This window comes from Eleutherodactylus coqui, unplaced genomic scaffold (genome assembly GCF_035609145.1).
Source record: "Eleutherodactylus coqui strain aEleCoq1 unplaced genomic scaffold, aEleCoq1.hap1 HAP1_SCAFFOLD_199, whole genome shotgun sequence".
NCBI lineage: Eukaryota > Metazoa > Chordata > Amphibia > Anura > Eleutherodactylidae > Eleutherodactylus > Eleutherodactylus coqui.
The window spans coordinates 36,513-61,275 of NW_027102579.1; the positions used below are offsets into that span (position 1 = coordinate 36,513).

General features: G+C 38.4%; 14 non-coding genes across 14 annotated transcripts; all 14 read left to right on the top strand.

The window, feature by feature from the left end:
- Positions 1–1,115: 1,115 nt before the first annotated feature.
- TRNAT-UGU (transfer RNA threonine (anticodon UGU)) lies at positions 1,116–1,188 on the top strand. Its single transcript has one exon. It is a non-coding gene; the product is annotated as a tRNA-Thr (tRNA).
- A 1,537-nt stretch (positions 1,189–2,725) lies between these two features.
- On the top strand, positions 2,726–2,798 carry TRNAT-UGU (transfer RNA threonine (anticodon UGU)). The gene has a single exon. It is a non-coding gene; the product is annotated as a tRNA-Thr (tRNA).
- A 1,537-nt stretch (positions 2,799–4,335) lies between these two features.
- Positions 4,336–4,408, top strand: TRNAT-UGU (transfer RNA threonine (anticodon UGU)). The gene has a single exon. It is a non-coding gene; the product is annotated as a tRNA-Thr (tRNA).
- Positions 4,409–5,935: 1,527 nt separating this feature from the next.
- TRNAT-UGU (transfer RNA threonine (anticodon UGU)) lies at positions 5,936–6,008 on the top strand. The gene has a single exon. It is a non-coding gene; the product is annotated as a tRNA-Thr (tRNA).
- Positions 6,009–7,545: 1,537 nt separating this feature from the next.
- On the top strand, positions 7,546–7,618 carry TRNAT-UGU (transfer RNA threonine (anticodon UGU)). The gene has a single exon. It is a non-coding gene; the product is annotated as a tRNA-Thr (tRNA).
- Positions 7,619–9,155: 1,537 nt separating this feature from the next.
- Positions 9,156–9,228, top strand: TRNAT-UGU (transfer RNA threonine (anticodon UGU)). Its single transcript has one exon. It is a non-coding gene; the product is annotated as a tRNA-Thr (tRNA).
- A 1,527-nt stretch (positions 9,229–10,755) lies between these two features.
- Positions 10,756–10,828, top strand: TRNAT-UGU (transfer RNA threonine (anticodon UGU)). Its single transcript has one exon. It is a non-coding gene; the product is annotated as a tRNA-Thr (tRNA).
- A 1,527-nt stretch (positions 10,829–12,355) lies between these two features.
- TRNAT-UGU (transfer RNA threonine (anticodon UGU)) lies at positions 12,356–12,428 on the top strand. The gene has a single exon. It is a non-coding gene; the product is annotated as a tRNA-Thr (tRNA).
- Positions 12,429–13,965: 1,537 nt separating this feature from the next.
- On the top strand, positions 13,966–14,038 carry TRNAT-UGU (transfer RNA threonine (anticodon UGU)). The gene has a single exon. It is a non-coding gene; the product is annotated as a tRNA-Thr (tRNA).
- A 1,537-nt stretch (positions 14,039–15,575) lies between these two features.
- On the top strand, positions 15,576–15,648 carry TRNAT-UGU (transfer RNA threonine (anticodon UGU)). Its single transcript has one exon. It is a non-coding gene; the product is annotated as a tRNA-Thr (tRNA).
- Positions 15,649–17,185: 1,537 nt separating this feature from the next.
- Positions 17,186–17,258, top strand: TRNAT-UGU (transfer RNA threonine (anticodon UGU)). The gene has a single exon. It is a non-coding gene; the product is annotated as a tRNA-Thr (tRNA).
- A 1,538-nt stretch (positions 17,259–18,796) lies between these two features.
- Positions 18,797–18,869, top strand: TRNAT-UGU (transfer RNA threonine (anticodon UGU)). Its single transcript has one exon. It is a non-coding gene; the product is annotated as a tRNA-Thr (tRNA).
- Positions 18,870–20,406: 1,537 nt separating this feature from the next.
- On the top strand, positions 20,407–20,479 carry TRNAT-UGU (transfer RNA threonine (anticodon UGU)). The gene has a single exon. It is a non-coding gene; the product is annotated as a tRNA-Thr (tRNA).
- A 3,097-nt stretch (positions 20,480–23,576) lies between these two features.
- Positions 23,577–23,649, top strand: TRNAT-UGU (transfer RNA threonine (anticodon UGU)). The gene has a single exon. It is a non-coding gene; the product is annotated as a tRNA-Thr (tRNA).
- Positions 23,650–24,763: the final 1,114 nt, after the last annotated feature.

A 24,763-nucleotide genomic window follows, 5' to 3' on the forward strand; every position in this document is an offset into this window, starting at 1 on the left:
TGCTCTGTAGAAATCGCTTTTTAGTAGTGATCTGATTGTCATTACAGGCAGAATTACAAATATAGATAAAACCTTTTGTATTAATCAAAATGGATCACACCATTCACATTAGATCATGTGCACAACTCACTCAAACCTTTACTTGCAGGATTCCCTTAACACAGGTTAGCACATGCTTGGAGCACACTATCAGACGAACAATGCCTTCTCTCCCGTCTATTGTTTTGAAGCGCTTTTAGTTGCTTGCTTAGTCAAAAAAGATAAACCTTTTTTGTTGATGCTTACGATGATCTTTGGTATCTCACCAAAATCTGCAAGCTGCCGAATGGTTGAGCGGTCTGGGGGACTACGTTCAGGTTGTATGCTCTCCTGGACTTGTGGGTTCAAATACCGCTTCTGGCAGCTCAGTTTTGCTTAAATATTACCCAGGATGTTTTAGCAATTGCTACATGAAAATATTTTCAGAATAAAAAGACCTTCTGGTAAGAATGAAGAAAAAGGATTGTAGTGCCAAGCAGCACGAGGATTACCGAGGCATTAAGAACTGGGGCTTAACATCTTAGTCTAGGCTGATGGTGAAAAGAGCTGTTTTGGAACCATGTTAGTAGAACCAATGTGGCTGTTCTCAAGAAGCTAAATATTCTAGTACATAAGATGCTTTTTAATGGTGAATTGATGTTACTACCAGCTTTCAAATCTGCTTAGGTTTTTTCAACAGGGTTCTATCAGAACATAACTAAAAGAAAAGATATGCACACATACTGGGCTGATGTGAGCGCTTTGCTTTTAAACCTGCAATTTGAATCAAGGAAGGAAAAAGTCCTTCAAAACTTTTTCTGTTCAACCCTCTGACTATTAAATCCTCAACTAATATAAAGCAGTGCTGCACCAGGGAATGAAAAACTGCTCCAGGCTTTATATTTCATCCCAAGAATTGGACTCTTAGCACGACCAAACTTTCTTTGAGTTTCGCAATTTTTTCGACTTGTGTATTTGAGGATGGCCGCATGATCTTTTCAGGAAGCATGGGTTCATTCCTACTTATGACATTCTAAGATTTTTGAAAAAGGAATATAGAATTGGTCAAAAATATTGTGGGACTGTTTCAAAATGCAGGCTTCATAGCTCAGGGGTTAGAGCACTGGTCTTGTAAACCAGGGGTCGTGAGTTCGATTCTCACTGAGGCCAAATTTTCTTAGTAAAGGCTATCGTGAACATCAAACCTTCTGAAAGTGGTTTTTGCCTATGAGAAAGCATCTTTCAACACTTTCTCTTTACAGCCCTCTGAATGCCAAAATCAAAAAGTCGAGATTTTATAGTCCTTTAATCTCACTTCAACAATTAAGCTCTTAACATGACCCAATTCTCTTCTGGTTGCAGAAAATTTTCATCGCCATGTAGGTCACTGTGACTGCATGCTCTTACCCTGGGAGCGAGACCTTGAATGCCACTTTACACAGGTGGGATATACCTTGAATGGAATGTGTTATCAGAACAATACCTATTGCTTGAATCAAAGTTTGATGTCACGCATAATTTTTAAATAATTTTAATGATTTGGGAAATTAAAATCTTGCAGTTTTCACTCTTTCCACCTAGCCCTATTATTCTGCTCTGTAGAAATCGCTTTTTAGTAGTGATCTGATTGTCATTACAGGCAGAATTACAAATATAGATAAAACCTTTTGTATTAATCAAAATGGATCACACCATTCACATTAGATCATGTGCACAACTCACTCAAACCTTTACTTGCAGGATTCCCTTAACACAGGTTAGCACATGCTTGGAGCACACTATCAGACGAACAATGCCTTCTCTCCCGTCTATTGTTTTGAAGCGCTTTTAGTTGCTTGCTTAGTCAAAAAAGATAAACCTTTTTTGTTGATGCTTACGATGATCTTTGGTATCTCACCAAAATCTGCAAGCTGCCGAATGGTTGAGCGGTCTGGGGGACTACGTTCAGGTTGTATGCTCTCCTGGACTTGTGGGTTCAAATACCGCTTCTGGCAGCTCAGTTTTGCTTAAATATTACCCAGGATGTTTTAGCAATTGCTACATGAAAATATTTTCAGAATAAAAAGACCTTCTGGTAAGAATGAAGAAAAAGGATTGTAGTGCCAAGCAGCACGAGGATTACCGAGGCATTAAGAACTGGGGCTTAACATCTTAGTCTAGGCTGATGGTGAAAAGAGCTGTTTTGGAACCATGTTAGTAGAACCAATGTGGCTGTTCTCAAGAAGCTAAATATTCTAGTACATAAGATGCTTTTTAATGGTGAATTGATGTTACTACCAGCTTTCAAATCTGCTTAGGTTTTTTCAACAGGGTTCTATCAGAACATAACTAAAAGAAAAGATATGCACACATACTGGGCTGATGTGAGCGCTTTGCTTTTAAACCTGCAATTTGAATCAAGGAAGGAAAAAGTCCTTCAAAACTTTTTCTGTTCAACCCTCTGACTATTAAATCCTCAACTAATATAAAGCAGTGCTGCACCAGGGAATGAAAAACTGCTCCAGGCTTTATATTTCATCCCAAGAATTGGACTCTTAGCACGACCAAACTTTCTTTGAGTTTCGCAATTTTTTCGACTTGTGTATTTGAGGATGGCCGCATGATCTTTTCAGGAAGCATGGGTTCATTCCTACTTATGACATTCTAAGATTTTTGAAAAAGGAATATAGAATTGGTCAAAAATATTGTGGGACTGTTTCAAAATGCAGGCTTCATAGCTCAGGGGTTAGAGCACTGGTCTTGTAAACCAGGGGTCGTGAGTTCGATTCTCACTGAGGCCAAATTTTCTTAGTAAAGGCTATCGTGAACATCAAACCTTCTGAAAGTGGTTTTTGCCTATGAGAAAGCATCTTTCAACACTTTCTCTTTACAGCCCTCTGAATGCCAAAATCAAAAAGTCGAGATTTTATAGTCCTTTAATCTCACTTCAACAATTAAGCTCTTAACATGACCCAATTCTCTTCTGGTTGCAGAAAATTTTCATCGCCATGTAGGTCACTGTGACTGCATGCTCTTACCCTGGGAGCGAGACCTTGAATGCCACTTTACACAGGTGGGATATACCTTGAATGGAATGTGTTATCAGAACAATACCTATTGCTTGAATCAAAGTTTGATGTCACGCATAATTTTTAAATAATTTTAATGATTTGGGAAATTAAAATCTTGCAGTTTTCACTCTTTCCACCTAGCCCTATTATTCTGCTCTGTAGAAATCGCTTTTTAGTAGTGATCTGATTGTCATTACAGGCAGAATTACAAATATAGATAAAACCTTTTGTATTAATCAAAATGGATCACACCATTCACATTAGATCATGTGCACAACTCACTCAAACCTTTACTTGCAGGATTCCCTTAACACAGGTTAGCACATGCTTGGAGCACACTATCAGACGAACAATGCCTTCTCTCCCGTCTATTGTTTTGAAGCGCTTTTAGTTGCTTGCTTAGTCAAAAAAGATAAACCTTTTTTGTTGATGCTTACGATGATCTTTGGTATCTCACCAAAATCTGCAAGCTGCCGAATGGTTGAGCGGTCTGGGGGACTACGTTCAGGTTGTATGCTCTCCTGGACTTGTGGGTTCAAATACCGCTTCTGGCAGCTCAGTTTTGCTTAAATATTACCCAGGATGTTTTAGCAATTGCTACATGAAAATATTTTCAGAATAAAAAGACCTTCTGGTAAGAATGAAGAAAAAGGATTGTAGTGCCAAGCAGCACGAGGATTACCGAGGCATTAAGAACTGGGGCTTAACATCTTAGTCTAGGCTGATGGTGAAAAGAGCTGTTTTGGAACCATGTTAGTAGAACCAATGTGGCTGTTCTCAAGAAGCTAAATATTCTAGTACATAAGATGCTTTTTAATGGTGAATTGATGTTACTACCAGCTTTCAAATCTGCTTAGGTTTTTTCAACAGGGTTCTATCAGAACATAACTAAAAGAAAAGATATGCACACATACTGGGCTGATGTGAGCGCTTTGCTTTTAAACCTGCAATTTGAATCAAGGAAGGAAAAAGTCCTTCAAAACTTTTTCTGTTCAACCCTCTGACTATTAAATCCTCAACTAATATAAAGCAGTGCTGCACCAGGGAATGAAAAACTGCTCCAGGCTTTATATTTCATCCCAAGAATTGGACTCTTAGCACGACCAAACTTTCTTTGAGTTTCGCAATTTTTTCGACTTGTGTATTTGAGGATGGCCGCATGATCTTTTCAGGAAGCATGGGTTCATTCCTACTTATGACATTCTAAGATTTTTGAAAAAGGAATATAGAATTGGTCAAAAATATTGTGGGACTGTTTCAAAATGCAGGCTTCATAGCTCAGGGGTTAGAGCACTGGTCTTGTAAACCAGGGGTCGTGAGTTCGATTCTCACTGAGGCCAAATTTTCTTAGTAAAGGCTATCGTGAACATCAAACCTTCTGAAAGTGGTTTTTGCCTATGAGAAAGCATCTTTCAACACTTTCTCTTTACAGCCCTCTGAATGCCAAAATCAAAAAGTCGAGATTTTATAGTCCTTTAATCTCACTTCAACAATTAAGCTCTTAACATGACCCAATTCTCTTCTGGTTGCAGAAAATTTCATCGCCACTGTGACTGCATGCTCTTACCCTGGGAGCGAGACCTTGAATGCCACTTTACACAGGTGGGATATACCTTGAATGGAATGTGTTATCAGAACAATACCTATTGCTTGAATCAAAGTTTGATGTCACGCATAATTTTTAAATAATTTTAATGATTTGGGAAATTAAAATCTTGCAGTTTTCACTCTTTCCACCTAGCCCTATTATTCTGCTCTGTAGAAATCGCTTTTTAGTAGTGATCTGATTGTCATTACAGGCAGAATTACAAATATAGATAAAACCTTTTGTATTAATCAAAATGGATCACACCATTCACATTAGATCATGTGCACAACTCACTCAAACCTTTACTTGCAGGATTCCCTTAACACAGGTTAGCACATGCTTGGAGCACACTATCAGACGAACAATGCCTTCTCTCCCGTCTATTGTTTTGAAGCGCTTTTAGTTGCTTGCTTAGTCAAAAAAGATAAACCTTTTTTGTTGATGCTTACGATGATCTTTGGTATCTCACCAAAATCTGCAAGCTGCCGAATGGTTGAGCGGTCTGGGGGACTACGTTCAGGTTGTATGCTCTCCTGGACTTGTGGGTTCAAATACCGCTTCTGGCAGCTCAGTTTTGCTTAAATATTACCCAGGATGTTTTAGCAATTGCTACATGAAAATATTTTCAGAATAAAAAGACCTTCTGGTAAGAATGAAGAAAAAGGATTGTAGTGCCAAGCAGCACGAGGATTACCGAGGCATTAAGAACTGGGGCTTAACATCTTAGTCTAGGCTGATGGTGAAAAGAGCTGTTTTGGAACCATGTTAGTAGAACCAATGTGGCTGTTCTCAAGAAGCTAAATATTCTAGTACATAAGATGCTTTTTAATGGTGAATTGATGTTACTACCAGCTTTCAAATCTGCTTAGGTTTTTTCAACAGGGTTCTATCAGAACATAACTAAAAGAAAAGATATGCACACATACTGGGCTGATGTGAGCGCTTTGCTTTTAAACCTGCAATTTGAATCAAGGAAGGAAAAAGTCCTTCAAAACTTTTTCTGTTCAACCCTCTGACTATTAAATCCTCAACTAATATAAAGCAGTGCTGCACCAGGGAATGAAAAACTGCTCCAGGCTTTATATTTCATCCCAAGAATTGGACTCTTAGCACGACCAAACTTTCTTTGAGTTTCGCAATTTTTTCGACTTGTGTATTTGAGGATGGCCGCATGATCTTTTCAGGAAGCATGGGTTCATTCCTACTTATGACATTCTAAGATTTTTGAAAAAGGAATATAGAATTGGTCAAAAATATTGTGGGACTGTTTCAAAATGCAGGCTTCATAGCTCAGGGGTTAGAGCACTGGTCTTGTAAACCAGGGGTCGTGAGTTCGATTCTCACTGAGGCCAAATTTTCTTAGTAAAGGCTATCGTGAACATCAAACCTTCTGAAAGTGGTTTTTGCCTATGAGAAAGCATCTTTCAACACTTTCTCTTTACAGCCCTCTGAATGCCAAAATCAAAAAGTCGAGATTTTATAGTCCTTTAATCTCACTTCAACAATTAAGCTCTTAACATGACCCAATTCTCTTCTGGTTGCAGAAAATTTTCATCGCCATGTAGGTCACTGTGACTGCATGCTCTTACCCTGGGAGCGAGACCTTGAATGCCACTTTACACAGGTGGGATATACCTTGAATGGAATGTGTTATCAGAACAATACCTATTGCTTGAATCAAAGTTTGATGTCACGCATAATTTTTAAATAATTTTAATGATTTGGGAAATTAAAATCTTGCAGTTTTCACTCTTTCCACCTAGCCCTATTATTCTGCTCTGTAGAAATCGCTTTTTAGTAGTGATCTGATTGTCATTACAGGCAGAATTACAAATATAGATAAAACCTTTTGTATTAATCAAAATGGATCACACCATTCACATTAGATCATGTGCACAACTCACTCAAACCTTTACTTGCAGGATTCCCTTAACACAGGTTAGCACATGCTTGGAGCACACTATCAGACGAACAATGCCTTCTCTCCCGTCTATTGTTTTGAAGCGCTTTTAGTTGCTTGCTTAGTCAAAAAAGATAAACCTTTTTTGTTGATGCTTACGATGATCTTTGGTATCTCACCAAAATCTGCAAGCTGCCGAATGGTTGAGCGGTCTGGGGGACTACGTTCAGGTTGTATGCTCTCCTGGACTTGTGGGTTCAAATACCGCTTCTGGCAGCTCAGTTTTGCTTAAATATTACCCAGGATGTTTTAGCAATTGCTACATGAAAATATTTTCAGAATAAAAAGACCTTCTGGTAAGAATGAAGAAAAAGGATTGTAGTGCCAAGCAGCACGAGGATTACCGAGGCATTAAGAACTGGGGCTTAACATCTTAGTCTAGGCTGATGGTGAAAAGAGCTGTTTTGGAACCATGTTAGTAGAACCAATGTGGCTGTTCTCAAGAAGCTAAATATTCTAGTACATAAGATGCTTTTTAATGGTGAATTGATGTTACTACCAGCTTTCAAATCTGCTTAGGTTTTTTCAACAGGGTTCTATCAGAACATAACTAAAAGAAAAGATATGCACACATACTGGGCTGATGTGAGCGCTTTGCTTTTAAACCTGCAATTTGAATCAAGGAAGGAAAAAGTCCTTCAAAACTTTTTCTGTTCAACCCTCTGACTATTAAATCCTCAACTAATATAAAGCAGTGCTGCACCAGGGAATGAAAAACTGCTCCAGGCTTTATATTTCATCCCAAGAATTGGACTCTTAGCACGACCAAACTTTCTTTGAGTTTCGCAATTTTTTCGACTTGTGTATTTGAGGATGGCCGCATGATCTTTTCAGGAAGCATGGGTTCATTCCTACTTATGACATTCTAAGATTTTTGAAAAAGGAATATAGAATTGGTCAAAAATATTGTGGGACTGTTTCAAAATGCAGGCTTCATAGCTCAGGGGTTAGAGCACTGGTCTTGTAAACCAGGGGTCGTGAGTTCGATTCTCACTGAGGCCAAATTTTCTTAGTAAAGGCTATCGTGAACATCAAACCTTCTGAAAGTGGTTTTTGCCTATGAGAAAGCATCTTTCAACACTTTCTCTTTACAGCCCTCTGAATGCCAAAATCAAAAAGTCGAGATTTTATAGTCCTTTAATCTCACTTCAACAATTAAGCTCTTAACATGACCCAATTCTCTTCTGGTTGCAGAAAATTTTCATCGCCATGTAGGTCACTGTGACTGCATGCTCTTACCCTGGGAGCGAGACCTTGAATGCCACTTTACACAGGTGGGATATACCTTGAATGGAATGTGTTATCAGAACAATACCTATTGCTTGAATCAAAGTTTGATGTCACGCATAATTTTTAAATAATTTTAATGATTTGGGAAATTAAAATCTTGCAGTTTTCACTCTTTCCACCTAGCCCTATTATTCTGCTCTGTAGAAATCGCTTTTTAGTAGTGATCTGATTGTCATTACAGGCAGAATTACAAATATAGATAAAACCTTTTGTATTAATCAAAATGGATCACACCATTCACATTAGATCATGTGCACAACTCACTCAAACCTTTACTTGCAGGATTCCCTTAACACAGGTTAGCACATGCTTGGAGCACACTATCAGACGAACAATGCCTTCTCTCCCGTCTATTGTTTTGAAGCGCTTTTAGTTGCTTGCTTAGTCAAAAAAGATAAACCTTTTTTGTTGATGCTTACGATGATCTTTGGTATCTCACCAAAATCTGCAAGCTGCCGAATGGTTGAGCGGTCTGGGGGACTACGTTCAGGTTGTATGCTCTCCTGGACTTGTGGGTTCAAATACCGCTTCTGGCAGCTCAGTTTTGCTTAAATATTACCCAGGATGTTTTAGCAATTGCTACATGAAAATATTTTCAGAATAAAAAGACCTTCTGGTAAGAATGAAGAAAAAGGATTGTAGTGCCAAGCAGCACGAGGATTACCGAGGCATTAAGAACTGGGGCTTAACATCTTAGTCTAGGCTGATGGTGAAAAGAGCTGTTTTGGAACCATGTTAGTAGAACCAATGTGGCTGTTCTCAAGAAGCTAAATATTCTAGTACATAAGATGCTTTTTAATGGTGAATTGATGTTACTACCAGCTTTCAAATCTGCTTAGGTTTTTTCAACAGGGTTCTATCAGAACATAACTAAAAGAAAAGATATGCACACATACTGGGCTGATGTGAGCGCTTTGCTTTTAAACCTGCAATTTGAATCAAGGAAGGAAAAAGTCCTTCAAAACTTTTTCTGTTCAACCCTCTGACTATTAAATCCTCAACTAATATAAAGCAGTGCTGCACCAGGGAATGAAAAACTGCTCCAGGCTTTATATTTCATCCCAAGAATTGGACTCTTAGCACGACCAAACTTTCTTTGAGTTTCGCAATTTTTTCGACTTGTGTATTTGAGGATGGCCGCATGATCTTTTCAGGAAGCATGGGTTCATTCCTACTTATGACATTCTAAGATTTTTGAAAAAGGAATATAGAATTGGTCAAAAATATTGTGGGACTGTTTCAAAATGCAGGCTTCATAGCTCAGGGGTTAGAGCACTGGTCTTGTAAACCAGGGGTCGTGAGTTCGATTCTCACTGAGGCCAAATTTTCTTAGTAAAGGCTATCGTGAACATCAAACCTTCTGAAAGTGGTTTTTGCCTATGAGAAAGCATCTTTCAACACTTTCTCTTTACAGCCCTCTGAATGCCAAAATCAAAAAGTCGAGATTTTATAGTCCTTTAATCTCACTTCAACAATTAAGCTCTTAACATGACCCAATTCTCTTCTGGTTGCAGAAAATTTCATCGCCACTGTGACTGCATGCTCTTACCCTGGGAGCGAGACCTTGAATGCCACTTTACACAGGTGGGATATACCTTGAATGGAATGTGTTATCAGAACAATACCTATTGCTTGAATCAAAGTTTGATGTCACGCATAATTTTTAAATAATTTTAATGATTTGGGAAATTAAAATCTTGCAGTTTTCACTCTTTCCACCTAGCCCTATTATTCTGCTCTGTAGAAATCGCTTTTTAGTAGTGATCTGATTGTCATTACAGGCAGAATTACAAATATAGATAAAACCTTTTGTATTAATCAAAATGGATCACACCATTCACATTAGATCATGTGCACAACTCACTCAAACCTTTACTTGCAGGATTCCCTTAACACAGGTTAGCACATGCTTGGAGCACACTATCAGACGAACAATGCCTTCTCTCCCGTCTATTGTTTTGAAGCGCTTTTAGTTGCTTGCTTAGTCAAAAAAGATAAACCTTTTTTGTTGATGCTTACGATGATCTTTGGTATCTCACCAAAATCTGCAAGCTGCCGAATGGTTGAGCGGTCTGGGGGACTACGTTCAGGTTGTATGCTCTCCTGGACTTGTGGGTTCAAATACCGCTTCTGGCAGCTCAGTTTTGCTTAAATATTACCCAGGATGTTTTAGCAATTGCTACATGAAAATATTTTCAGAATAAAAAGACCTTCTGGTAAGAATGAAGAAAAAGGATTGTAGTGCCAAGCAGCACGAGGATTACCGAGGCATTAAGAACTGGGGCTTAACATCTTAGTCTAGGCTGATGGTGAAAAGAGCTGTTTTGGAACCATGTTAGTAGAACCAATGTGGCTGTTCTCAAGAAGCTAAATATTCTAGTACATAAGATGCTTTTTAATGGTGAATTGATGTTACTACCAGCTTTCAAATCTGCTTAGGTTTTTTCAACAGGGTTCTATCAGAACATAACTAAAAGAAAAGATATGCACACATACTGGGCTGATGTGAGCGCTTTGCTTTTAAACCTGCAATTTGAATCAAGGAAGGAAAAAGTCCTTCAAAACTTTTTCTGTTCAACCCTCTGACTATTAAATCCTCAACTAATATAAAGCAGTGCTGCACCAGGGAATGAAAAACTGCTCCAGGCTTTATATTTCATCCCAAGAATTGGACTCTTAGCACGACCAAACTTTCTTTGAGTTTCGCAATTTTTTCGACTTGTGTATTTGAGGATGGCCGCATGATCTTTTCAGGAAGCATGGGTTCATTCCTACTTATGACATTCTAAGATTTTTGAAAAAGGAATATAGAATTGGTCAAAAATATTGTGGGACTGTTTCAAAATGCAGGCTTCATAGCTCAGGGGTTAGAGCACTGGTCTTGTAAACCAGGGGTCGTGAGTTCGATTCTCACTGAGGCCAAATTTTCTTAGTAAAGGCTATCGTGAACATCAAACCTTCTGAAAGTGGTTTTTGCCTATGAGAAAGCATCTTTCAACACTTTCTCTTTACAGCCCTCTGAATGCCAAAATCAAAAAGTCGAGATTTTATAGTCCTTTAATCTCACTTCAACAATTAAGCTCTTAACATGACCCAATTCTCTTCTGGTTGCAGAAAATTTCATCGCCACTGTGACTGCATGCTCTTACCCTGGGAGCGAGACCTTGAATGCCACTTTACACAGGTGGGATATACCTTGAATGGAATGTGTTATCAGAACAATACCTATTGCTTGAATCAAAGTTTGATGTCACGCATAATTTTTAAATAATTTTAATGATTTGGGAAATTAAAATCTTGCAGTTTTCACTCTTTCCACCTAGCCCTATTATTCTGCTCTGTAGAAATCGCTTTTTAGTAGTGATCTGATTGTCATTACAGGCAGAATTACAAATATAGATAAAACCTTTTGTATTAATCAAAATGGATCACACCATTCACATTAGATCATGTGCACAACTCACTCAAACCTTTACTTGCAGGATTCCCTTAACACAGGTTAGCACATGCTTGGAGCACACTATCAGACGAACAATGCCTTCTCTCCCGTCTATTGTTTTGAAGCGCTTTTAGTTGCTTGCTTAGTCAAAAAAGATAAACCTTTTTTGTTGATGCTTACGATGATCTTTGGTATCTCACCAAAATCTGCAAGCTGCCGAATGGTTGAGCGGTCTGGGGGACTACGTTCAGGTTGTATGCTCTCCTGGACTTGTGGGTTCAAATACCGCTTCTGGCAGCTCAGTTTTGCTTAAATATTACCCAGGATGTTTTAGCAATTGCTACATGAAAATATTTTCAGAATAAAAAGACCTTCTGGTAAGAATGAAGAAAAAGGATTGTAGTGCCAAGCAGCACGAGGATTACCGAGGCATTAAGAACTGGGGCTTAACATCTTAGTCTAGGCTGATGGTGAAAAGAGCTGTTTTGGAACCATGTTAGTAGAACCAATGTGGCTGTTCTCAAGAAGCTAAATATTCTAGTACATAAGATGCTTTTTAATGGTGAATTGATGTTACTACCAGCTTTCAAATCTGCTTAGGTTTTTTCAACAGGGTTCTATCAGAACATAACTAAAAGAAAAGATATGCACACATACTGGGCTGATGTGAGCGCTTTGCTTTTAAACCTGCAATTTGAATCAAGGAAGGAAAAAGTCCTTCAAAACTTTTTCTGTTCAACCCTCTGACTATTAAATCCTCAACTAATATAAAGCAGTGCTGCACCAGGGAATGAAAAACTGCTCCAGGCTTTATATTTCATCCCAAGAATTGGACTCTTAGCACGACCAAACTTTCTTTGAGTTTCGCAATTTTTTCGACTTGTGTATTTGAGGATGGCCGCATGATCTTTTCAGGAAGCATGGGTTCATTCCTACTTATGACATTCTAAGATTTTTGAAAAAGGAATATAGAATTGGTCAAAAATATTGTGGGACTGTTTCAAAATGCAGGCTTCATAGCTCAGGGGTTAGAGCACTGGTCTTGTAAACCAGGGGTCGTGAGTTCGATTCTCACTGAGGCCAAATTTTCTTAGTAAAGGCTATCGTGAACATCAAACCTTCTGAAAGTGGTTTTTGCCTATGAGAAAGCATCTTTCAACACTTTCTCTTTACAGCCCTCTGAATGCCAAAATCAAAAAGTCGAGATTTTATAGTCCTTTAATCTCACTTCAACAATTAAGCTCTTAACATGACCCAATTCTCTTCTGGTTGCAGAAAATTTTCATCGCCATGTAGGTCACTGTGACTGCATGCTCTTACCCTGGGAGCGAGACCTTGAATGCCACTTTACACAGGTGGGATATACCTTGAATGGAATGTGTTATCAGAACAATACCTATTGCTTGAATCAAAGTTTGATGTCACGCATAATTTTTAAATAATTTTAATGATTTGGGAAATTAAAATCTTGCAGTTTTCACTCTTTCCACCTAGCCCTATTATTCTGCTCTGTAGAAATCGCTTTTTAGTAGTGATCTGATTGTCATTACAGGCAGAATTACAAATATAGATAAAACCTTTTGTATTAATCAAAATGGATCACACCATTCACATTAGATCATGTGCACAACTCACTCAAACCTTTACTTGCAGGATTCCCTTAACACAGGTTAGCACATGCTTGGAGCACACTATCAGACGAACAATGCCTTCTCTCCCGTCTATTGTTTTGAAGCGCTTTTAGTTGCTTGCTTAGTCAAAAAAGATAAACCTTTTTTGTTGATGCTTACGATGATCTTTGGTATCTCACCAAAATCTGCAAGCTGCCGAATGGTTGAGCGGTCTGGGGGACTACGTTCAGGTTGTATGCTCTCCTGGACTTGTGGGTTCAAATACCGCTTCTGGCAGCTCAGTTTTGCTTAAATATTACCCAGGATGTTTTAGCAATTGCTACATGAAAATATTTTCAGAATAAAAAGACCTTCTGGTAAGAATGAAGAAAAAGGATTGTAGTGCCAAGCAGCACGAGGATTACCGAGGCATTAAGAACTGGGGCTTAACATCTTAGTCTAGGCTGATGGTGAAAAGAGCTGTTTTGGAACCATGTTAGTAGAACCAATGTGGCTGTTCTCAAGAAGCTAAATATTCTAGTACATAAGATGCTTTTTAATGGTGAATTGATGTTACTACCAGCTTTCAAATCTGCTTAGGTTTTTTCAACAGGGTTCTATCAGAACATAACTAAAAGAAAAGATATGCACACATACTGGGCTGATGTGAGCGCTTTGCTTTTAAACCTGCAATTTGAATCAAGGAAGGAAAAAGTCCTTCAAAACTTTTTCTGTTCAACCCTCTGACTATTAAATCCTCAACTAATATAAAGCAGTGCTGCACCAGGGAATGAAAAACTGCTCCAGGCTTTATATTTCATCCCAAGAATTGGACTCTTAGCACGACCAAACTTTCTTTGAGTTTCGCAATTTTTTCGACTTGTGTATTTGAGGATGGCCGCATGATCTTTTCAGGAAGCATGGGTTCATTCCTACTTATGACATTCTAAGATTTTTGAAAAAGGAATATAGAATTGGTCAAAAATATTGTGGGACTGTTTCAAAATGCAGGCTTCATAGCTCAGGGGTTAGAGCACTGGTCTTGTAAACCAGGGGTCGTGAGTTCGATTCTCACTGAGGCCAAATTTTCTTAGTAAAGGCTATCGTGAACATCAAACCTTCTGAAAGTGGTTTTTGCCTATGAGAAAGCATCTTTCAACACTTTCTCTTTACAGCCCTCTGAATGCCAAAATCAAAAAGTCGAGATTTTATAGTCCTTTAATCTCACTTCAACAATTAAGCTCTTAACATGACCCAATTCTCTTCTGGTTGCAGAAAATTTTCATCGCCATGTAGGTCACTGTGACTGCATGCTCTTACCCTGGGAGCGAGACCTTGAATGCCACTTTACACAGGTGGGATATACCTTGAATGGAATGTGTTATCAGAACAATACCTATTGCTTGAATCAAAGTTTGATGTCACGCATAATTTTTAAATAATTTTAATGATTTGGGAAATTAAAATCTTGCAGTTTTCACTCTTTCCACCTAGCCCTATTATTCTGCTCTGTAGAAATCGCTTTTTAGTAGTGATCTGATTGTCATTACAGGCAGAATTACAAATATAGATAAAACCTTTTGTATTAATCAAAATGGATCACACCATTCACATTAGATCATGTGCACAACTCACTCAAACCTTTACTTGCAGGATTCCCTTAACACAGGTTAGCACATGCTTGGAGCACACTATCAGACGAACAATGCCTTCTCTCCCGTCTATTGTTTTGAAGCGCTTTTAGTTGCTTGCTTAGTCAAAAAAGATAAACCTTTTTTGTTGATGCTTACGATGATCTTTGGTATCTCACCAAAATCTGCAAGCTGCCGAATGGTTGAGCGGTCTGGGGGACTACGTTCAGGTTGTATGCTCTCCTGGACTTGTGGGTTCAAATACCGCTTCTGGCAGCTCAGTTTTGCTTAAATATTACCCAGGATGTTTTAGCAATTGCTACATGAAAATATTTTCAGAATAAAAAGACCTTCTGGTAAGAATGAAGAAAAAGGATTGTAGTGCCAAGCAGCACGAGGATTACCGAGGCATTAAGAACTGGGGCTTAACATCTTAGTCTAGGCTGATGGTGAAAAGAGCTGTTTTGGAACCATGTTAGTAGAACCAATGTGGCTGTTCTCAAGAAGCTAAATATTCTAGTACATAAGATGCTTTTTAATGGTGAATTGATGTTACTACCAGCTTTCAAATCTGCTTAGGTTTTTTCAACAGGGTTCTATCAGAACATAACTAAAAGAAAAGATATGCACACATACTGGGCTGATGTGAGCGCTTTGCTTTTAAACCTGCAATTTGAATCAAGGAAGGAAAAAGTCCTTCAAAACTTTTTCTGTTCAACCCTCTGACTATTAAATCCTCAACTAATATAAAGCAGTGCTGCACCAGGGAATGAAAAACTGCTCCAGGCTTTATATTTCATCCCAAGAATTGGACTCTTAGCACGACCAAACTTTCTTTGAGTTTCGCAATTTTTTCGACTTGTGTATTTGAGGATGGCCGCATGATCTTTTCAGGAAGCATGGGTTCATTCCTACTTATGACATTCTAAGATTTTTGAAAAAGGAATATAGAATTGGTCAAAAATATTGTGGGACTGTTTCAAAATGCAGGCTTCATAGCTCAGGGGTTAGAGCACTGGTCTTGTAAACCAGGGGTCGTGAGTTCGATTCTCACTGAGGCCAAATTTTCTTAGTAAAGGCTATCGTGAACATCAAACCTTCTGAAAGTGGTTTTTGCCTATGAGAAAGCATCTTTCAACACTTTCTCTTTACAGCCCTCTGAATGCCAAAATCAAAAAGTCGAGATTTTATAGTCCTTTAATCTCACTTCAACAATTAAGCTCTTAACATGACCCAATTCTCTTCTGGTTGCAGAAAATTTTCATCGCCATGTAGGTCACTGTGACTGCATGCTCTTACCCTGGGAGCGAGACCTTGAATGCCACTTTACACAGGTGGGATATACCTTGAATGGAATGTGTTATCAGAACAATACCTATTGCTTGAATCAAAGTTTGATGTCACGCATAATTTTTAAATAATTTTAATGATTTGGGAAATTAAAATCTTGCAGTTTTCACTCTTTCCACCTAGCCCTATTATTCTGCTCTGTAGAAATCGCTTTTTAGTAGTGATCTGATTGTCATTACAGGCAGAATTACAAATATAGATAAAACCTTTTGTATTAATCAAAATGGATCACACCATTCACATTAGATCATGTGCACAACTCACTCAAACCTTTACTTGCAGGATTCCCTTAACACAGGTTAGCACATGCTTGGAGCACACTATCAGACGAACAATGCCTTCTCTCCCGTCTATTGTTTTGAAGCGCTTTTAGTTGCTTGCTTAGTCAAAAAAGATAAACCTTTTTTGTTGATGCTTACGATGATCTTTGGTATCTCACCAAAATCTGCAAGCTGCCGAATGGTTGAGCGGTCTGGGGGACTACGTTCAGGTTGTATGCTCTCCTGGACTTGTGGGTTCAAATACCGCTTCTGGCAGCTCAGTTTTGCTTAAATATTACCCAGGATGTTTTAGCAATTGCTACATGAAAATATTTTCAGAATAAAAAGACCTTCTGGTAAGAATGAAGAAAAAGGATTGTAGTGCCAAGCAGCACGAGGATTACCGAGGCATTAAGAACTGGGGCTTAACATCTTAGTCTAGGCTGATGGTGAAAAGAGCTGTTTTGGAACCATGTTAGTAGAACCAATGTGGCTGTTCTCAAGAAGCTAAATATTCTAGTACATAAGATGCTTTTTAATGGTGAATTGATGTTACTACCAGCTTTCAAATCTGCTTAGGTTTTTTCAACAGGGTTCTATCAGAACATAACTAAAAGAAAAGATATGCACACATACTGGGCTGATGTGAGCGCTTTGCTTTTAAACCTGCAATTTGAATCAAGGAAGGAAAAAGTCCTTCAAAACTTTTTCTGTTCAACCCTCTGACTATTAAATCCTCAACTAATATAAAGCAGTGCTGCACCAGGGAATGAAAAACTGCTCCAGGCTTTATATTTCATCCCAAGAATTGGACTCTTAGCACGACCAAACTTTCTTTGAGTTTCGCAATTTTTTCGACTTGTGTATTTGAGGATGGCCGCATGATCTTTTCAGGAAGCATGGGTTCATTCCTACTTATGACATTCTAAGATTTTTGAAAAAGGAATATAGAATTGGTCAAAAATATTGTGGGACTGTTTCAAAATGCAGGCTTCATAGCTCAGGGGTTAGAGCACTGGTCTTGTAAACCAGGGGTCGTGAGTTCGATTCTCACTGAGGCCAAATTTTCTTAGTAAAGGCTATCGTGAACATCAAACCTTCTGAAAGTGGTTTTTGCCTATGAGAAAGCATCTTTCAACACTTTCTCTTTACAGCCCTCTGAATGCCAAAATCAAAAAGTCGAGATTTTATAGTCCTTTAATCTCACTTCAACAATTAAGCTCTTAACATGACCCAATTCTCTTCTGGTTGCAGAAAATTTTCATCGCCATGTAGGTCACTGTGACTGCATGCTCTTACCCTGGGAGCGAGACCTTGAATGCCACTTTACACAGGTGGGATATACCTTGAATGGAATGTGTTATCAGAACAATACCTATTGCTTGAATCAAAGTTTGATGTCACGCATAATTTTTAAATAATTTTAATGATTTGGGAAATTAAAATCTTGCAGTTTTCACTCTTTCCACCTAGCCCTATTATTCTGCTCTGTAGAAATCGCTTTTTAGTAGTGATCTGATTGTCATTACAGGCAGAATTACAAATATAGATAAAACCTTTTGTATTAATCAAAATGGATCACACCATTCACATTAGATCATGTGCACAACTCACTCAAACCTTTACTTGCAGGATTCCCTTAACACAGGTTAGCACATGCTTGGAGCACACTATCAGACGAACAATGCCTTCTCTCCCGTCTATTGTTTTGAAGCGCTTTTAGTTGCTTGCTTAGTCAAAAAAGATAAACCTTTTTTGTTGATGCTTACGATGATCTTTGGTATCTCACCAAAATCTGCAAGCTGCCGAATGGTTGAGCGGTCTGGGGGACTACGTTCAGGTTGTATGCTCTCCTGGACTTGTGGGTTCAAATACCGCTTCTGGCAGCTCAGTTTTGCTTAAATATTACCCAGGATGTTTTAGCAATTGCTACATGAAAATATTTTCAGAATAAAAAGACCTTCTGGTAAGAATGAAGAAAAAGGATTGCAGTGCCAAGCAGCACGAGGATTACCGAGGCATTAAGAACTGGGGCTTAACATCTTAGTCTAGGCTGATGGTGAAAAGAGCTGTTTTGGAACCATGTTAGTAGAACCAATGTGGCTGTTCTCAAGAAGCTAAATATTCTAGTACATAAGATGCTTTTTAATGGTGAATTGATGTTACTACCAGCTTTCAAATCTGCTTAGGTTTTTTCCAACAGGGTTCTATCAGAACATAACTAAAAGAAAAGATATGCACACATACTGGGCTGATGTGAGCGCTTTGCTTTTAAACCTGCAATTTGAATCAAGGAAGGAAAAAGTCCTTCAAAACTTTTTCTGTTCAACCCTCTGACTATTAAATCCTCAACTAATATAAAGCAGTGCTGCACCAGGGAATGAAAAACTGCTCCAGGCTTTATATTTCATCCCAAGAATTGGACTCTTAGCACGACCAAACTTTCTTTGAGTTTCGCAATTTTTTCGACTTGTGTATTTGAGGATGGCCGCATGATCTTTTCAGGAAGCATGGGTTCATTCCTACTTATGACATTCTAAGATTTTTGAAAAAGGAATATAGAATTGGTCAAAAATATTGTGGGACTCTTTCAAAATGCAGGCTTCATAGCTCAGGGGTTAGAGCACTGGTCTTGTAAACCAGGGGTCGTGAGTTCGATTCTCACTGAGGCCAAATTTTCTTAGTAAAGGCTATCGTGAACATCAAACCTTCTGAAAGTGGTTTTTGCCTATGAGAAAGCATCTTTCAACACTTTCTCTTTACAGCCCTCTGAATGCCAAAATCAAAAAGTCGAGATTTTATAGTCCTTTAATCTCACTTCAACAATTAAGCTCTTAACATGACCCAATTCTCTTCTGGTTGCAGAAAATTTTCATCGCCATGTAGGTCACTGTGACTGCATGCTCTTACCCTGGGAGCGAGACCTTGAATGCCACTTTACACAGGTGGGATATACCTTGAATGGAATGTGTTATCAGAACAATACCTATTGCTTGAATCAAAGTTTGATGTCACGCATAATTTTTAAATAATTTTAATGATTTGGGAAATTAAAATCTTGCAGTTTTCACTCTTTCCACCTAGCCCTATTATTCTGCTCTGTAGAAATCGCTTTTTAGTAGTGATCTGATTGTCATTACAGGCAGAATTACAAATATAGATAAAACCTTTTGTATTAATCAAAATGGATCACACCATTCACATTAGATCATGTGCACAACTCACTCAAACCTTTACTTGCAGGATTCCCTTAACACAGGTTAGCACATGCTTGGAGCACACTATCAGACGAACAATGCCTTCTCTCCCGTCTATTGTTTTGAAGCGCTTTTAGTTGCTTGCTTAGTCAAAAAAGATAAACCTTTTTTGTTGATGCTTACGATGATCTTTGGTATCTCACCAAAATCTGCAAGCTGCCGAATGGTTGAGCGGTCTGGGGGACTACGTTCAGGTTGTATGCTCTCCTGGACTTGTGGGTTCAAATACCGCTTCTGGCAGCTCAGTTTTGCTTAAATATTACCCAGGATGTTTTAGCAATTGCTACATGAAAATATTTTCAGAATAAAAAGACCTTCTGGTAAGAATGAAGAAAAAGGATTGTAGTGCCAAGCAGCACGAGGATTACCGAGGCATTAAGAACTGGGGCTTAACATCTTAGTCTAGGCTGATGGTGAAAAGAGCTGTTTTGGAACCATGTTAGTAGAACCAATGTGGCTGTTCTCAAGAAGCTAAATATTCTAGTACATAAGATGCTTTTTAATGGTGAATTGATGTTACTACCAGCTTTCAAATCTGCTTAGGTTTTTTCAACAGGGTTCTATCAGAACATAACTAAAAGAAAAGATATGCACACATACTGGGCTGATGTGAGCGCTTTGCTTTTAAACCTGCAATTTGAATCAAGGAAGGAAAAAGTCCTTCAAAACTTTTTCTGTTCAACCCTCTGACTATTAAATCCTCAACTAATATAAAGCAGTGCTGCACCAGGGAATGAAAAACTGCTCCAGGCTTTATATTTCATCCCAAGAATTGGACTCTTAGCACGACCAAACTTTCTTTGAGTTTCGCAATTTTTTCGACTTGTGTATTTGAGGATGGCCGCATGATCTTTTCAGGAAGCATGGGTTCATTCCTACTTATGACATTCTAAGATTTTTGAAAAAGGAATATAGAATTGGTCAAAAATATTGTGGGACTGTTTCAAAATGCAGGCTTCATAGCTCAGGGGTTAGAGCACTGGTCTTGTAAACCAGGGGTCGTGAGTTCGATTCTCACTGAGGCCAAATTTTCTTAGTAAAGGCTATCGTGAACATCAAACCTTCTGAAAGTGGTTTTTGCCTATGAGAAAGCATCTTTCAACACTTTCTCTTTACAGCCCTCTGAATGCCAAAATCAAAAAGTCGAGATTTTATAGTCCTTTAATCTCACTTCAACAATTAAGCTCTTAACATGACCCAATTCTCTTCTGGTTGCAGAAAATTTTCATCGCCATGTAGGTCACTGTGACTGCATGCTCTTACCCTGGGAGCGAGACCTTGAATGCCACTTTACACAGGTGGGATATACCTTGAATGGAATGTGTTATCAGAACAATACCTATTGCTTGAATCAAAGTTTGATGTCACGCATAATTTTTAAATAATTTTAATGATTTGGGAAATTAAAATCTTGCAGTTTTCACTCTTTCCACCTAGCCCTATTATTCTGCTCTGTAGAAATCGCTTTTTAGTAGTGATCTGATTGTCATTACAGGCAGAATTACAAATATAGATAAAACCTTTTGTATTAATCAAAATGGATCACACCATTCACATTAGATCATGTGCACAACTCACTCAAACCTTTACTTGCAGGATTCCCTTAACACAGGTTAGCACATGCTTGGAGCACACTATCAGACGAACAATGCCTTCTCTCCCGTCTATTGTTTTGAAGCGCTTTTAGTTGCTTGCTTAGTCAAAAAAGATAAACCTTTTTTGTTGATGCTTACGATGATCTTTGGTATCTCACCAAAATCTGCAAGCTGCCGAATGGTTGAGCGGTCTGGGGGACTACGTTCAGGTTGTATGCTCTCCTGGACTTGTGGGTTCAAATACCGCTTCTGGCAGCTCAGTTTTGCTTAAATATTACCCAGGATGTTTTAGCAATTGCTACATGAAAATATTTTCAGAATAAAAAGACCTTCTGGTAAGAATGAAGAAAAAGGATTGTAGTGCCAAGCAGCACGAGGATTACCGAGGCATTAAGAACTGGGGCTTAACATCTTAGTCTAGGCTGATGGTGAAAAGAGCTGTTTTGGAACCATGTTAGTAGAACCAATGTGGCTGTTCTCAAGAAGCTAAATATTCTAGTACATAAGATGCTTTTTAATGGTGAATTGATGTTACTACCAGCTTTCAAATCTGCTTAGGTTTTTTCAACAGGGTTCTATCAGAACATAACTAAAAGAAAAGATATGCACACATACTGGGCTGATGTGAACGCTTTGCTTTTAAACCTGCAATTTGAATCAAGGAAGGAAAAAGTCCTTCAAAACTTTTTCTGTTCAACCCTCTGACTATTAAATCCTCAACTAATATAAAGCAGTGCTGCACCAGGGAATGAAAAACTGCTCCAGGCTTTATATTTCATCCCAAGAATTGGACTCTTAGCACGACCAAACTTTCTTTGAGTTTCGCAATTTTTTCGACTTGTGTATTTGAGGATGGCCGCATGATCTTTTCAGGAAGCATGGGTTCATTCCTACTTATGACATTCTAAGATTTTTGAAAAAGGAATATAGAATTGGTCAAAAATATTGTGGGACTCTTTCAAAATGCAGGCTTCGATTCTCACTGAGGCCAAATTTTCTTAGTAAAGGCTATCGTGAACATCAAACCTTCTGAAAGTGGTTTTTGCCTATGAGAAAGCATCTTTCAACACTTTCTCTTTACAGCCCTCTGAATGCCAAAATCAAAAAGTCGAGATTTTATAGTCCTTTAATCTCACTTCAACAATTAAGCTCTTAACATGACCCAATTCTCTTCTGGTTGCAGAAAATTTTCATCGCCATGTAGGTCACTGTGACTGCATGCTCTTACCCTGGGAGCGAGACCTTGAATGCCACTTTACACAGGTGGGATATACCTTGAATGGAATGTGTTATCAGAACAATACCTATTGCTTGAATCAAAGTTTGATGTCACGCATAATTTTTAAATAATTTTAATGATTTGGGAAATTAAAATCTTGCAGTTTTCACTCTTTCCACCTAGCCCTATTATTCTGCTCTGTAGAAATCGCTTTTTAGTAGTGATCTGATTGTCATTACAGGCAGAATTACAAATATAGATAAAACCTTTTGTATTAATCAAAATGGATCACACCATTCACATTAGATCATGTGCACAACTCACTCAAACCTTTACTTGCAGGATTCCCTTAACACAGGTTAGCACATGCTTGGAGCACACTATCAGACGAACAATGCCTTCTCTCCCGTCTATTGTTTTGAAGCGCTTTTAGTTGCTTGCTTAGTCAAAAAAGATAAACCTTTTTTGTTGATGCTTACGATGATCTTTGGTATCTCACCAAAATCTGCAAGCTGCCGAATGGTTGAGCGGTCTGGGGGACTACGTTCAGGTTGTATGCTCTCCTGGACTTGTGGGTTCAAATACCGCTTCTGGCAGCTCAGTTTTGCTTAAATATTACCCAGGATGTTTTAGCAATTGCTACATGAAAATATTTTCAGAATAAAAAGACCTTCTGGTAAGAATGAAGAAAAAGGATTGTAGTGCCAAGCAGCACGAGGATTACCGAGGCATTAAGAACTGGGGCTTAACATCTTAGTCTAGGCTGATGGTGAAAAGAGCTGTTTTGGAACCATGTTAGTAGAACCAATGTGGCTGTTCTCAAGAAGCTAAATATTCTAGTACATAAGATGCTTTTTAATGGTGAATTGATGTTACTACCAGCTTTCAAATCTGCTTAGGTTTTTTCAACAGGGTTCTATCAGAACATAACTAAAAGAAAAGATATGCACACATACTGGGCTGATGTGAGCGCTTTGCTTTTAAACCTGCAATTTGAATCAAGGAAGGAAAAAGTCCTTCAAAACTTTTTCTGTTCAACCCTCTGACTATTAAATCCTCAACTAATATAAAGCAGTGCTGCACCAGGGAATGAAAAACTGCTCCAGGCTTTATATTTCATCCCAAGAATTGGACTCTTAGCACGACCAAACTTTCTTTGAGTTTCGCAATTTTTTCGACTTGTGTATTTGAGGATGGCCGCATGATCTTTTCAGGAAGCATGGGTTCATTCCTACTTATGACATTCTAAGATTTTTGAAAAAGGAATATAGAATTGGTCAAAAATATTGTGGGACTGTTTCAAAATGCAGGCTTCATAGCTCAGGGGTTAGAGCACTGGTCTTGTAAACCAGGGGTCGTGAGTTCGATTCTCACTGAGGCCAAATTTTCTTAGTAAAGGCTATCGTGAACATCAAACCTTCTGAAAGTGGTTTTTGCCTATGAGAAAGCATCTTTCAACACTTTCTCTTTACAGCCCTCTGAATGCCAAAATCAAAAAGTCGAGATTTTATAGTCCTTTAATCTCACTTCAACAATTAAGCTCTTAACATGACCCAATTCTCTTCTGGTTGCAGAAAATTTTCATCGCCATGTAGGTCACTGTGACTGCATGCTCTTACCCTGGGAGCGAGACCTTGAATGCCACTTTACACAGGTGGGATATACCTTGAATGGAATGTGTTATCAGAACAATACCTATTGCTTGAATCAAAGTTTGATGTCACGCATAATTTTTAAATAATTTTAATGATTTGGGAAATTAAAATCTTGCAGTTTTCACTCTTTCCACCTAGCCCTATTATTCTGCTCTGTAGAAATCGCTTTTTAGTAGTGATCTGATTGTCATTACAGGCAGAATTACAAATATAGATAAAACCTTTTGTATTAATCAAAATGGATCACACCATTCACATTAGATCATGTGCACAACTCACTCAAACCTTTACTTGCAGGATTCCCTTAACACAGGTTAGCACATGCTTGGAGCACACTATCAGACGAACAATGCCTTCTCTCCCGTCTATTGTTTTGAAGCGCTTTTAGTTGCTTGCTTAGTCAAAAAAGATAAACCTTTTTTGTTGATGCTTACGATGATCTTTGGTATCTCACCAAAATCTGCAAGCTGCCGAATGGTTGAGCGGTCTGGGGGACTACGTTCAGGTTGTATGCTCTCCTGGACTTGTGGGTTCAAATACCGCTTCTGGCAGCTCAGTTTTGCTTAAATATTACCCAGGATGTTTTAGCAATTGCTACATGAAAATATTTTCAGAATAAAAAGACCTTCTGGTAAGAATGAAGAAAAAGGATTGTAGTGCCAAGCAGCACGAGGATTACCGAGGCATTAAGAACTGGGGCTTAACATCTTAGTCTAGGCTGATGGTGAAAAGAGCTGTTTTGGAACCATGTTAGTAGAACCAATGTGGCTGTTCTCAAGAAGCTAAATATTCTAGTACATAAGATGCTTTTTAATGGTGAATTGATGTTACTACCAGCTTT